General features: G+C 44.1%; 1 protein-coding gene across 5 annotated transcripts in view; it reads right to left on the bottom strand.

Moving 5' to 3' along the window:
- SEC24D (SEC24 homolog D, COPII coat complex component) overlaps positions 1 to 12,860 on the bottom strand; it is a 155,510-nt gene that overhangs the window by 130,826 nt on the left and 11,824 nt on the right. Inside the window, exon 2 of one of the 5 annotated variants that reach the window (XM_069743752.1) lies at positions 5,469 to 5,498. The exons of the other annotated variants lie outside the window; for them this stretch is intronic. The gene's annotated coding sequence lies outside the window, so the exon portion shown is untranslated. The remainder of the gene's footprint in view (positions 1 to 5,468; positions 5,499 to 12,860) is intronic. 5 annotated transcript variants of the gene reach the window in all.

Genomic DNA, 12,860 nt, shown 5'->3' with positions numbered 1-12,860 from the left:
TTTTGCTTGTTTTCATTTCTAATCCTTTAGTCAACAAGCTCACAGGTAATGTTATCAGAGGATGAGACAGAATATAACACAGAAGGAGAAGGAGGCACGAATCGCTCAAGTCAGTGCAGCAGAACAGCACAAAAGATCAGATGTGCTAGAAAACGATGACATTTCTACAATTACTTTGCATCTAAAGTACATAAAACAACTACGGTATTTAAAATAGTCTCAGAGACACATGGCGGCAGGAGACACAATGCAGTAAGATTCTCAATCAAGACCATTTGTAAAGTTGCTACATTTTATTTTTTGGTCCGGATGCAGTATAGAGAAACAATCACAGATTCTATGGAAGGGAAGGATTTGGAATAAAGAGAGTTCCACATTCCACTAAAAGTCCCCCCACACCTTAGATCGTTGTTGGCCAAGAAGGCAAATTCCGTAGTTGGTACTAGGTACCTCTAACATCGACATATTCCCCTCTTATCCAACATAATGGTGGGCTTATCTCCCATAAGAAGAAAGGGTCAACATGTTGAAATCCAGCACCCTTCCTTCCAATGACTTCTGTGGTTAGAAGACAGTCAAGACATCCCCATAGACATGACTACCAGATAAAAAATTTTTGACAACATTCATTTATAAGTGTGTGATAGTTTATTTTCCGGTCTTAAAAAAAAAACAACTATCTAAAGTATATGCCACTGTATAACAACTGTAGGGTTTTTTTTAAGGTTTAGCAATTCTATGCTGGAGTTATCCTTTTTTAAACAGAAAAGTGAAAAGTTTACTGTATGGAATTTTTGGTGTAGCTATAAGTTTACAAAACAACCATCTAACAGGATATATGTGGGTCCGCTCTAAAAGACACCAGAAAAGTCACTTCGAAACTGCTTGAAAACTCTTCCTTATCATTTCTACTGCAAAACCACCTTACTGTTCAAACTGCTCAAATCTTTTGAGGATTTTACTTCTGCTCCACAAAAAAACACCTGCTGGAGGAAAAGAAAGCTCCACTTTTTTAAAAGCATTTCTTAAGGGAAAATGCTCAAAACCAGACATTATCAAATCAAAATGCTGCTTTAAAAAAAAAAAAAAAAACCTTCGGGAAAAAACTCTAAAAAAAAAAAAACCTTGAAAAACTCAGAAAAACTGCTTCCTAAACCTTTGGTGTTTTCTTTATTGTTCAACGGATTTTAAAAGAATATGTTTGAGAAAAGAGAGTTTGGAAAATTACAGTAAAAAGAAGCCTAAAAAAAATTGAAAAAAAAAACACCAGCAGGAAAATAAAAGTTGAAAACCGGCTCAGAGAACAACTACAGATACTAATAAGGCTGGGTTCACACTGCGTTGTGTGAACCCGTTTAACGGACTACGTTACACCGCGGCATAACGCGGTGTAACGTAGTCCGTTAACGCCGCCATTACTGGCAATGGCGAACGCATCGCTAGCGCACGCCCACAATGGGCGTGCGCTAGCGATGTACCGTCATTGAGTGACGGACCCTAGTCGCGGGCTGCAGCGTTTCCGGGTCTGTCACTAGTAGCGCACTGCTAGCGCAGATGGACCTAGCAGATGCCAAAGTCGGCACTTGCGTTAGTGCAGTCCGTTTAACGGATTTGTTGAACGGACTGCACACCACAAGTGTGAACCTAGCCTAAAATAAAAGACACTTTAGGTTAACAAAACTCTAGAAAAAAAAACAGCAATGCCTGAAGCATCATCTGTTTTGAAAAATGGACCTTTTTTTACACTGGGAAATAAATGCTGTGTCAACATACCCTTAGGCCTCTTTCACACTTCCATGTTTTTAGATCCATCGCAATCCGTTGGTATGGGCAAAAAACGGATCCTGCAAATGTGCTTGCAGGATGCGGTTTTTGGCCATAGACTTGTATTAGCGACGAATGGGCACACGTCACATCTGTCGTGCTTTGGTGGACGCAACGCACAAAAAAAGTTCAATGTAACTTTTTTTGTGCGTCGCTTCCGCCATTTTCGACAGCGCCTGCGTGTCCGAAACTCCGCCCCCTCCTCCCCGGACTGCAGAATGGGCAGCGGATGCGTTGAAAAACTGCATCCGCTGCCCACGTCGTGCAGTTATTTCACAACGTCTGTCAGTACGTCGCCCCGACTCATTGCGACGGGCCTAAGGGGTATGTTTCCACGGCCCGGATTGGCAGCGCTTTGGACGCAGCTCCATCCAAAGCGCTGCCGGCTTTTGTACGTGCGGTGATTCCGCATGTGTTCATTGAACCATGCGGAATCACCGCATCCAATACATCAGACTGAGCGTCTCCGCAAGATAAATAGACATGCTGCAGTCTAGAAAGAAGCGCCGCATGTCCGGTTACGCAGGGAAGCTGGAGGCCTCTTTTGGTGGCTGGTTGCCTACTGAAGCCTCATTGCAAATCTTTGCCTCCATGACAGAAGATGTAGCCAGCCGTGAGATTTGCAGAGCCGGTGGTAACACCATAAGGGGCTTGTTTGAAACTATATAGTGGGATGGTTTGGGGGACATCAGGAAGCTGACAGGTTTCCTGTAACCTTGCCCTCCTTATCCTTAGTTCTAAGGTGCAGTATGTATTCATCTGGATGTTATTGGAAATCAACAACCTGCTGTCAGGCACATGCCAAAGGATTTACTAAGGCCTGTTTCACACATCAGTTTTTAGCCATCAGGCACAATCCGGCTAATTTTGAAAAAAACGGATCCGTTGCAAATTGTGAAAAACTGATGCAACGGATCCGTTTTTACTCCGGATCCGTTTTTTTTTTTTTTAACCTGGGGATAGAGTTTGTACTTCCTGTTCCAGGGAGGGGAGGGGGGGAGAGGAGAAGAGATTTTCCAGAATGTAAAATGCATGATTTCTTTAAAAAAAGCGGATCGGTTGCCGGATTCCATCATTTCACCTCGCGTTTCATACGTTTTTTGCTGGATCCGTCGCTGTGTGGTTTTTCGCTGGACAAAAAAAAAAAATGTTCCTCTGTACGTTTTCTCCGGCCGCCGGAAAACTAATTTTGGACGGATCTGGCAAAAAAACGGATGAAACGTGAGGCCATCCATCGCTAATACAAGTCAAAACTCACCGGATTGTGCTTGACAGCAAAAACCTGATGTGCGAAAGGGGCCGTACATCACATACTTTTATCACATTGTTTTGTACCGGTTTCAATAAAAAAGTGACAAAACTACATGTGTGACTAAACTCTTAACAGATTAGCTGCCCGGTAGAGTGAGATTTTTAGCTCTCGTCATTAAAATTGAAAATGGTAGCGTGGGAGGATAATAAAGGCCATAAACCTTTGTGAAGCTAACTCCATCCACCACATTGCTCATGGCATATTTAGGGATGTCTTTGACAGTTTTTATGACAAGCAGAAACCTCCTTAGCTTGGCTGATAGCTCACCGTCTGATTTCCTTGCCTTGTCCCTGACGTCACACAGACAGTGTGCTATCAGTCAGGCTAAAGAGGCTGGTGCTGGGCGAGAACAACCAGAGGGCAGGAGCTAATAAAGTGTCCTGTCATGCCCAGAGCACTTAACACCTCCTCTCTATATGAATGATAATTACCCTAGAATGCAGCAACATAGAAGATGGGCAGCATGGTGGCTCAGTGGTTAGCACATCAGCCTCTGCGCTGGAGTCCTGGGTTCAAATCCCACCAAGGACAACATCTGCAAGGAGTTTGTATGCTCTCCCCGTGTTTGTGTGGGTTTCCTCCGGGTACTCCGGTTTCCTCCCACATTCCAAAGACATACTGATAGGGAATACAGATTGTGAGCCCCAACAGGGACAGCGATGATAATCTGTGCAACCTGTAAAGCGCTGCGGAATATGTTAGCGCTATATAAAGATTATTATTAAGATGTAAAGATGTGGATAGAATTTACATTTCAAAGATCTGCATACTAGTGATGAACGAACGTGCCTGGATAAGGTGTTATCTGAGCATGCTCAGGTCCTCACAGAGTGATGTCGGCATGCTCAAATAATATGCTCGAGTCCCCGCGGCTGCATTTCTCGTGGCTGTTTGACAGCTGCAACACATGCAGGAATTGCTTGTTTGTTAGGTAATCCCTCCATGTGTTGCGGCTGTCGAAAGGCTACATCATCACAGGTCATTCTCGCAATGCATTATTGGGAACGGAAGCATCGCGAGAAGCGGGAACGCTGCGAGGGTTGCCGGAAGGTGAGAATATCAGAATATAGTTTGAACAATTATATGGCTCCGAGGGCCTGGAGGAGAGGAGACACCTTTTTCCATGGAGCCACAACCATTTGCCAGATGAGGCACAGAATTGCCATAAATCCAGAAACTGTCATATCATTGATGCAACCTGTACAGCCGCATTTTTAAGAGCTCTTGGACTGCAAAGGGCCTATATAATGTTCTTGCACAGGATCCTCTGGGGGTCCAATGATGAATGAGTGAATGAACTGAAAAAGTGATTGACAGCAGCATTTAAATGCTTAAACCGCAATAATGAGAGTATGGCTATGTGCGCATGTTGCGGATTTGCTTGTGTAAAATTCTGCACGGTTTCTGCCTCTCATGGAAGAAAACGCAGGTGAAAATCCGCACGGTTTTTATGTGGATTTGATTCATTTTTTATGCGGATTTTCATGCTTTTTTGTAAATCCATAGAGCTAAATAAAGATATATTACAAAAAAAAAAAAAAAAAAAAGAATTGAGATGTCATTTCCTTGTTCAACATCTTCAGGCAGATACCCTCATTAATATTAAATAAAGACACGCACACACACACTAGCCTTTGAAGGAACATTAACATAATTAACCTACATATGCTGCAACAAAAAAGCAACTTTCAGAAATTTGCGTGAAATGCAATACGTTTATTTTAAAAAAAATTTAAAGAAAATTGCATGGGCTCCCGCATCATTTTAATAACCAGCAGAGGAAAAGCAGACAGCTGAGGGCAGATGTTAATATTCTGGGAATGAGCCAATAGACATAAAGGTTTCCAGGCTATTAATATTGGCTCACAAATGTTTGCTTAGCCTTTACTGACTGGAATACAGGGGAACCCCAGAAAAAAAATTGACATGGGGTCCCCCTATAAAATCGAACCAGCAAAAGCTAGGCAGACAGCTGCGAGACTTATATTAATAGCTTGGGAAGGGGCCATGGATATTGGCACCCCAGGCTTTTTAGCTGTTCTCAGCTGTCCCAGAAATGGCGCATCTTATAGATGAGCCAGTTATGGCACTTAGCCTCGCTCTTCCCACTTGCCCTGTAGCAGTGGCAAGTGGGGTTCATATTTGTGGGGTTGATGTCACCTTTGTATTGTCAGGTGACATCAAGCCCACAGATAGTAATGGAGAGGTGTCCATAAGACACCTCTCCATTATTAACCCCATAGTTACATGGTAAATACACAACCAGAATAAAGTCTATTATTTGAAATAATCACACAGACTCCTTTATTTAATCTTAATTTACCATACTTACTGAATGTCTAATCCCGGACGCCCTCGTCCCCTGCAACAAAAATAAAATATTAAAGCAACATAATACTCCCTGTCTGACGTAGTCCATTACCGAGTGTCCCACGATGATTTCACGTGTAGGACAGTCAAATCGGGAGATGTGACCGCTCTACCCAGCCTCCGGCGATACGATGACAGGAGGTAATCACTCCCGCAGTGTATCACTGAGAGTTTACTGGAGTTCATCAGCTCTGGTGCTCTCACTTATGGGACCGCGGCGTGAGAATTTTCTCACGCAGCGGTGCCGCAAGTGGCAGCACCGAAGCTGATCAGCTGATGAACTCCGGTGAACTTTCCCGGTGACTCAGTGATACACTGCGGGAGTGATTACCTCATGTCATTGTATCGCCAGAGGCCGGGTAGAGCGGTCACATCTCCCGACGTGACTGGTCTACATGTGAGATTGTCATGGGACACTCGTTATTAACCCCTTCAAGACCCAGCCTATTTTGACCTTAATGACCTGGCCATTTTTTGCAATTCTGACCAGTGTCCCTTTATGAGGTAATAACTCAGGAATGCTTCAACGGATCCTAGCGGTTCTGAGAATGTTTTTTCGTGACATATTGGGCTTTATGTTAGTGGTAAATTTAGGTTAATAAATTCTGCGTTTATTTGTGATAAAAACGGAAACTTGGCGAAAATTTTAAAAATTTCGTAATTTTCACATTTTTAATTTTTATTCTTTTAAACGAGAGAGTTATGTGACACAAAATAGTTAATAAATAACATTACCCACATGTCTAATTTACATCAGCACAATTTTGGAAACAACATTTTTTTGCTAGGAAGTTATAAGGTTAAAATTTGACCAGCGATTTCTCATTTTTACAACAAAATTTACAAAACCATTTTTTTTAGGCACCACCTCACATTTGAAGTCAGTTTGAGGGGTCTATATGGCTGAAAAAATACCCAAAAGTGACACCATTCTAAAAACTGCACCCCTCAAGGTGCTCAAAACCACATTCAAAAAGTTTATTAACCCTTCAGGTGCTTCACAGCAGCAGAAGCAACATGGAAGGAAAAAATGAACATTTAACTTTTTAGTCACAAAAATTATCTTTTAGCAACAATTTTTTTATTTTCCCAATGGTAAAAGGAGAAACTGAACCACGAAAGTTGTTGTCCAATTTGTCCTGAATACGCTGATACCTCATATGTGGGGGTAAACCACTGTTTGGGCGCACGGCAGGGCTTGGAAGGGAAGGAGCGCCATTTGACTTTTTGAATGAAAAATTGGCTCCACTCTTTAGCGGACACCATGTCACGTTTGGAGAGCCCCCGTGTGCCTAAAAATTGGAGCTCCCCCACAAGTGACCCCATTTTGGAAACTAGACGCCCCAAGGAACTTATTTAGATGCATAGTGAGCACTTGAAACCCCTAGGTGCTTCACAAATTGATCCGTAAAAATGAAAAAGTACTTTTTTTCACAAAAAAATTCTTTTAGCCTCAATTTTTTCATTTTCACATGGGCAACAGGATAAAATGGATCCTAAAATTTGTTGGGCAATTTCTCCTGAGTACACCGATACCTCACATGTGGGGGTAAACCTCTGTTTGGGCACATGGTAAGGCTCGGAAGGGAAGGAGCGCCATTTAACTTTTTTAATGAAAAATTATCTCCATCGTTAGCGGACACCATGTCGCGTTTGGAGAGCCCCTGTGTGCCTAAACATTGGAGCTCCCCCACAAGTGACCCCATTTTGGAAACTGGACCCCCCAAGGAACTTATCTAGATGCCTAGTGAGTACTTTAAACCCTCAGGTGCTTCACAAATTGATCCGTAAAAATGAAAAAGTACTTTTTTTTCACAAAAAAATTTCTTTTCGCCTCAATTTTTTCATTTTCACATGGGCAATACGATAAAATGGATCCTAAAATTTGTTAGGCAATTTCTCCCGAGTACGCCGATACCTCATATGTGGGGGTAAACCACTGTTTGGGTACACGGCAGGGCTCGGAAGGGAAGGCGCGCCATTTGACTTTTTGAATGGAAAATTAGCTCCAATTGTTAGCGGACACCATGTCGTGTTTGGAGAGCCCCTGTGTGCCTAAACATTGGAGCTCCCCCACAAGTGACCCCATTTTGGAAACTAGACCCCCCAAGGAACTTATCTAGATGCATATTGAGCACTTTAAACCCCCAGGTGCTTCACAGAAGTTTATAACGCAGAGCCATGAAAATAAAAAATAATTTTTCTTTCCTCAAAAATGATTTTTTAGCCTGGAATTTCCTATTTTGCCAAGAGTAATAGGAGAAATTGGACCACAAATGTTGTTGTCCAGTTTGTCCTGAGTACGCGGATACCTCATATGTGGGGGTAAACCACTGTTTGGGCGCACGGCAGGGCTCGGAAGGGAAGGCATGCCATTTGGCTTTTTAAATGGAAAATTAGCTCCAATCATAAGCGGACACCATGTCGCGTTTGGAGAGCCCCTGTGTGCTTAAACATTGGAGATCCCCGACAAATGACCCCATTTTGGAAACTAGACCCCCAAAGGAACTAATCTAGATGTGTGGTGAGCACTTTGAACCCCCAAGTGCTTCACAGAAGTTTAAAACGCAGAGCCATGAAAATAAAAAATTTTCTTTTCTCAAAAATGATTTTTTAGCCCGCAATTTTTAATTTTCCCAAGGGTAACAGGAGAAATTTGACCCCAAAAGTTGTTGTCCAGTTTCTCCTGAGTACGCTGATACCCTATATGTAGGGGTAAACCACTGTTTGGGCACATGCCGGGGCTCGGAAGTGAAGTAGTGACGTTTTGAAATGCAGACTTTGATGGAATGCTCTGCGGGCATCACGTTGCGTTTGCAGAGCCCCTGATGTGGCTAAACAGTAGAAACCCCCCACAAGTGACCCCATTTTGGAAACTAGACCCCGAAAGGAACTTATCTAGATGTGTGGTGAGCACTTTGAACCCCCAAGTGCTTCACAGAAGTTTATAATGCAGAGCCGTGAAAATAATAAATACGTTTTCTTTCCTCAAAAATAATTATTTAGCCCAGAATTTTTTAATTTTCCCAAGGGTAACAGGAGAAATTTGACCCCAATATTTGTTGTCCAGTTTCTCCTGAGTACGGTGATACCCCATATGTGGGGGTAAACTACTGTTTGGGCACATGCCGGGGCTCGGAAGTGAAGTAGTGACGTTTTGAAATGCAGACTTTGATGGAATGCTCTGCGGGCATCACGTTGCGTTTGCAGAGCCCCTGATGTGGCTAAACAGTAGAAACCCCCCACAAGTGACCCCATTTTGGAAACTAGACCCCAAAAGGAACTTATCTAGATGTGTGGTGAGCACTTTGAACCCCCAAGTGCTACACAGAAGTTTATAATGCAGAGCCGTGAAAATAATAAATACGTTTTCTTTCCTCAAAAATAATTATTTAGCCCAGAATTTTTTAATTTTCCCAAGGGTAACAGGAGAAATTTGACCCCAATATTTGTTGTCCAGTTTCTCCTGAGTACGGTGATACCCCATATGTGGGGGTAAACTACTGTTTGGGCACATGCCGGGGCTCGGAAGTGAAGTAGTGACGTTTTGAAATGCAGACTTTGATGGAATGCTCTGCGGGCGTGACGTTGCGTTTGCAGAGCCCCTGATGTGGCTAAACAGTAGAAACCCCCCACAAGCAGGGTGGATATCTCACAAAGATGGCCACACGCTGGACCTCATCTTCACCCGCCTCTGCTCCCTTACTAATCTCACTAACACACCCCTCCCCCTGTCTGACCACAACCTACTGACATTCTCGTCCCTCTCCTCTCCTAATGTGCAACCCCCACTCCACAAACTCACTCACCCTCGCAGAAATCTCAAACATCTCAACTTACAATCACTCTCTGAGTCCCTTCTCCCTCTCACAGACATAGCTTCCCTTCATGACACAGATGCTGCTGCCACTTTTTATAACACCACAATAACAACAACACTCGATTCGGCCGCCCCACTCATGCATAGTAAAACTCGTACAATTAACAAGCAGCCCTGGCTGACCAGCCTGACCAAAGAATTGAGACGGGCTTCCAGGATTGCTGAGCGGAGATGGAAGCGATCCCACTCTGCCGACCATTTCACTGCATACAAGCAGTCCCTCGCCAGCTTCAAGTCTGCGCTCACTGCCGCAAAACAAACTTACTTCTCATCCCTCATATCCTCCCTGTCTCACAACCCTAAACAGCTTTTCAACACTTTCAATTCTCTACTCCGTCCCCCCGCACCTCCTCCCTCCCCCCTCATTTCTGCTGATGACTTCGCCTCTTTCTTTAAACAGAAGATCAATACGATCAGAGAAAGCTTTGGCCCACAGCGCCCACTGCCCCTCTTAGCTGCTCAACCCTGCTCCTCCAAAACCAGCTTCTCCACCATGACAGAAGATCAGCTCTCCACCCTCCTGTCAAGATCACACCTCACCACCTGCACGCTTGACCCGCTCCCATCCCACCTCATCCCTAACCTTTCCACGGTCTTCATCCCAACCCTAACGCACCTCTTTAACCTCTCACTCACAACAGGTGTCTTTCCCTCATCCTTCAAGCATGCCAAGATCACACCCATCCTCAAAAAGCCCTCCCTCGACCCATCCTCTGTGTCTAGCTATCGCCCAATATCTCTTCTCCCTTATGCCTCCAAATTGCTGGAGCAACACGTCCATCTTGAACTGTCCTCCCACTTCTCCTCCTGCTCCCTCTTTGATCGGTTACAATCAGGCTTCCGTTCCCATCACTCAACTGAAACTGCCCTAACTAAAGTCACCAATGACCTACTAACTGCCAGGAGCAAGCGACACTACTCTGTCCTCCTTCTCCTGGACTTGTCTTCTGCCTTTGACACTGTTGACCACTCCCTTTTGCTACAAATCCTCTCATCCCTTGGCATCACAGACTTGGCCCTTTCCTGGATCTCGTCATATCTGACAGACCGAACATTCAGTGTCTCCCTCCCCCACACCACCTCCTCACTTCGCCCCTTGTCAGTCGGTGTTCCTCAAGGCTCTGTTCTAGGACCCCTACTCTTCTCCATCTACACTTTCGGCCTGGGACAGCTCATAGAATCCCACGGTACGCAGTACCATCTCTACGCCGACGACACGCAGATCTACCTCTCCGGACCTGACCTCTCCTCCTTGCTTACCAAAATCCCGCACTGTCTGTCTGCCATTTCAGCCTTCTTTTCTGCTCGCTTTCTACAACTGAACATGGACAAAACAGAATTCATCATCTTTCCCCCATCTCACTCTACCCCTCCACCACATCTATCCATCAATGTCAATGGCTGCTCACTATCCCCAGTCCCACACGCCCGGTGCCTCGGGGTGATCCTCGACTCTGCCCTCTCTTTCAAGCCACATATCCAAGCCCTTGCCTCCTCCTGTCGTCTCAAACTCAAAAATATTTCCCGGATCCATGCTTTCCTTGACCGCAACACTGCAAAAACGCTAGTGCATGCCCTTATCATCTCCCGCCTCGACTACTGCAACCTCCTACTCTCTGGACTCCCCTCTAGCACTCTGGCACCACTCCAATCCATCCTACACTCTGCTGCCCGACTAATCCACCTGTCCCCCCGCTATTCCCCAGCCTCTCCCCTGTGTCAAGCCCTTCACTGGCTTCCTATCGCCCAGAGACTCCAGTTCAAAACCCTCACACTGACATACAAAGCCATCCACAACCTGTCTCCTCCATACATCTGTGACATGGTCTCCCGGTACCTACCTACACGCGACCTCCGATCCTCCCAAGACCTCCTTCTCTACTCCCCTCTCATCTCTTCTTCCCATAACCGCATCCAAGACTCCTCCCGTGCTTCCCCCATACTCTGGAACGCTCTACCCCAACACATCAGACTTGCGCCTACCATAGAAACCTTCAAAAAGAACCTGAAGACTCATCTCTTCCGACAAGCCTACAGCCTGCAGTGATCCTCAACCTACTGAACAGCCGCACAGCCAGCTCTTCCCTCTCCTAGTGTATCCTCACCCACCCCCTGCAGACTGTGAGCCCTCGCGGGCAGGGTCCTCCCTCCTTATGTACTCGTGTGCCTTGTTATCTGCTCATGTTTAATGTAATTGTCTATATTTGCCCCGTATTCACATGTAAAGCGCCATGGAACAAATGGCGCTATAAAAATGTATAATAATAATAAATAATAAAAATCAATGTTTTTTTTTTTTTAAAATAAAAAAAAAATCGGATTTTTTTTATTTAAATCAGATTTTTTTTATTTAAATCGGATTTTTTTCAATAAACTGCTTTTTGAGGAAAATATTTTACTATCCAAAGGTTCTTCCATCATGAGATAAAGCTGAGTTGTTTAACTCAGTAGAATAAAGGCTGTATATGTGTAACATTCACAATGCCATGCTCTTCCAGAGGTTTCTGTAGGATTAGTGGGCAGTTTCCTATATTATCACAGACGCTCGCTTTACTTACGCAGTTCTCAAAACTGAATTTGACTCCGCAGAGGTCCCAGCCTCTTCTTCACGGCAAAAATGTTACAACATGAACAGAGTTGAGAAAAAGGCCTTAATCCTATTGTTCTACAAACCTATGAATACAGAATTAACCCCTTCAGTGCCAAGTCCAAGAAGTTAGACAATATGTTTCTGATTGTTTGGAGTGGAATAGATCTGCACAACACAAGAAGAATGTGAATCTAAGTGTGAGGAGGAGGAAGGGCAAGCAGACAAGAAAATGAAAGTGAAACTTTGAGCACAATACTGCAGCATAGCCACAGACAGACAAGTCTGGATCTGTTTGTGTGTACGATCTGAGGTTTATTACATTCTTTCCTTATAATGGCAGCAGGCCGTAAAAGAGACCCAGTTTGGGAATATTTTAATGAAGCTCCTTCGCCTATCGGTAAGGCAGGCATGCGTGCAAAATGCAAACGATGCAACAAAGAGATGCAAGGCCTGGTGGCGCGAATGAGGCAACATCATGAGAAGTGCGGTGATGAAGATGACCAAAGAAACACTTCTGAACAGGCAGGATCTTCAGGTTGGTAAACATTTTTATTGAATCCTATTTCTAAAGACTGAACTGTCATGTGTGAGAAAAATTATATTTCTTATTATTACTGCATGTTACTGTCATTTGGTACAGTTATGAAGAAAAACAAATATTCCTTTTGGGGCAGGGGCAGTGATGTGTTGTGTACAATAAGCAGAAATTGTATAAACAATAAAATAACAACATTGACTTTTTTTGTTTAGGGGAATTCATGGATTCTGGAAACTATCCACCTCCAAGATCACCATCATCCTGTTCTACAGTTTCAGAGTTATCCATCCAGGATAGTGCTTCATTAGCAGCACCATCATCATCAGACACCCACAGCCACATATCA

Source organism: Ranitomeya imitator, chromosome 1, assembly GCF_032444005.1.
Source record: "Ranitomeya imitator isolate aRanImi1 chromosome 1, aRanImi1.pri, whole genome shotgun sequence".
Classification (NCBI taxonomy): Eukaryota; Metazoa; Chordata; class Amphibia; order Anura; family Dendrobatidae; genus Ranitomeya; species Ranitomeya imitator.
Note: the sequence above shows the minus strand (reverse complement) of the source record. Positions and strands in the feature narration are given on the sequence as shown.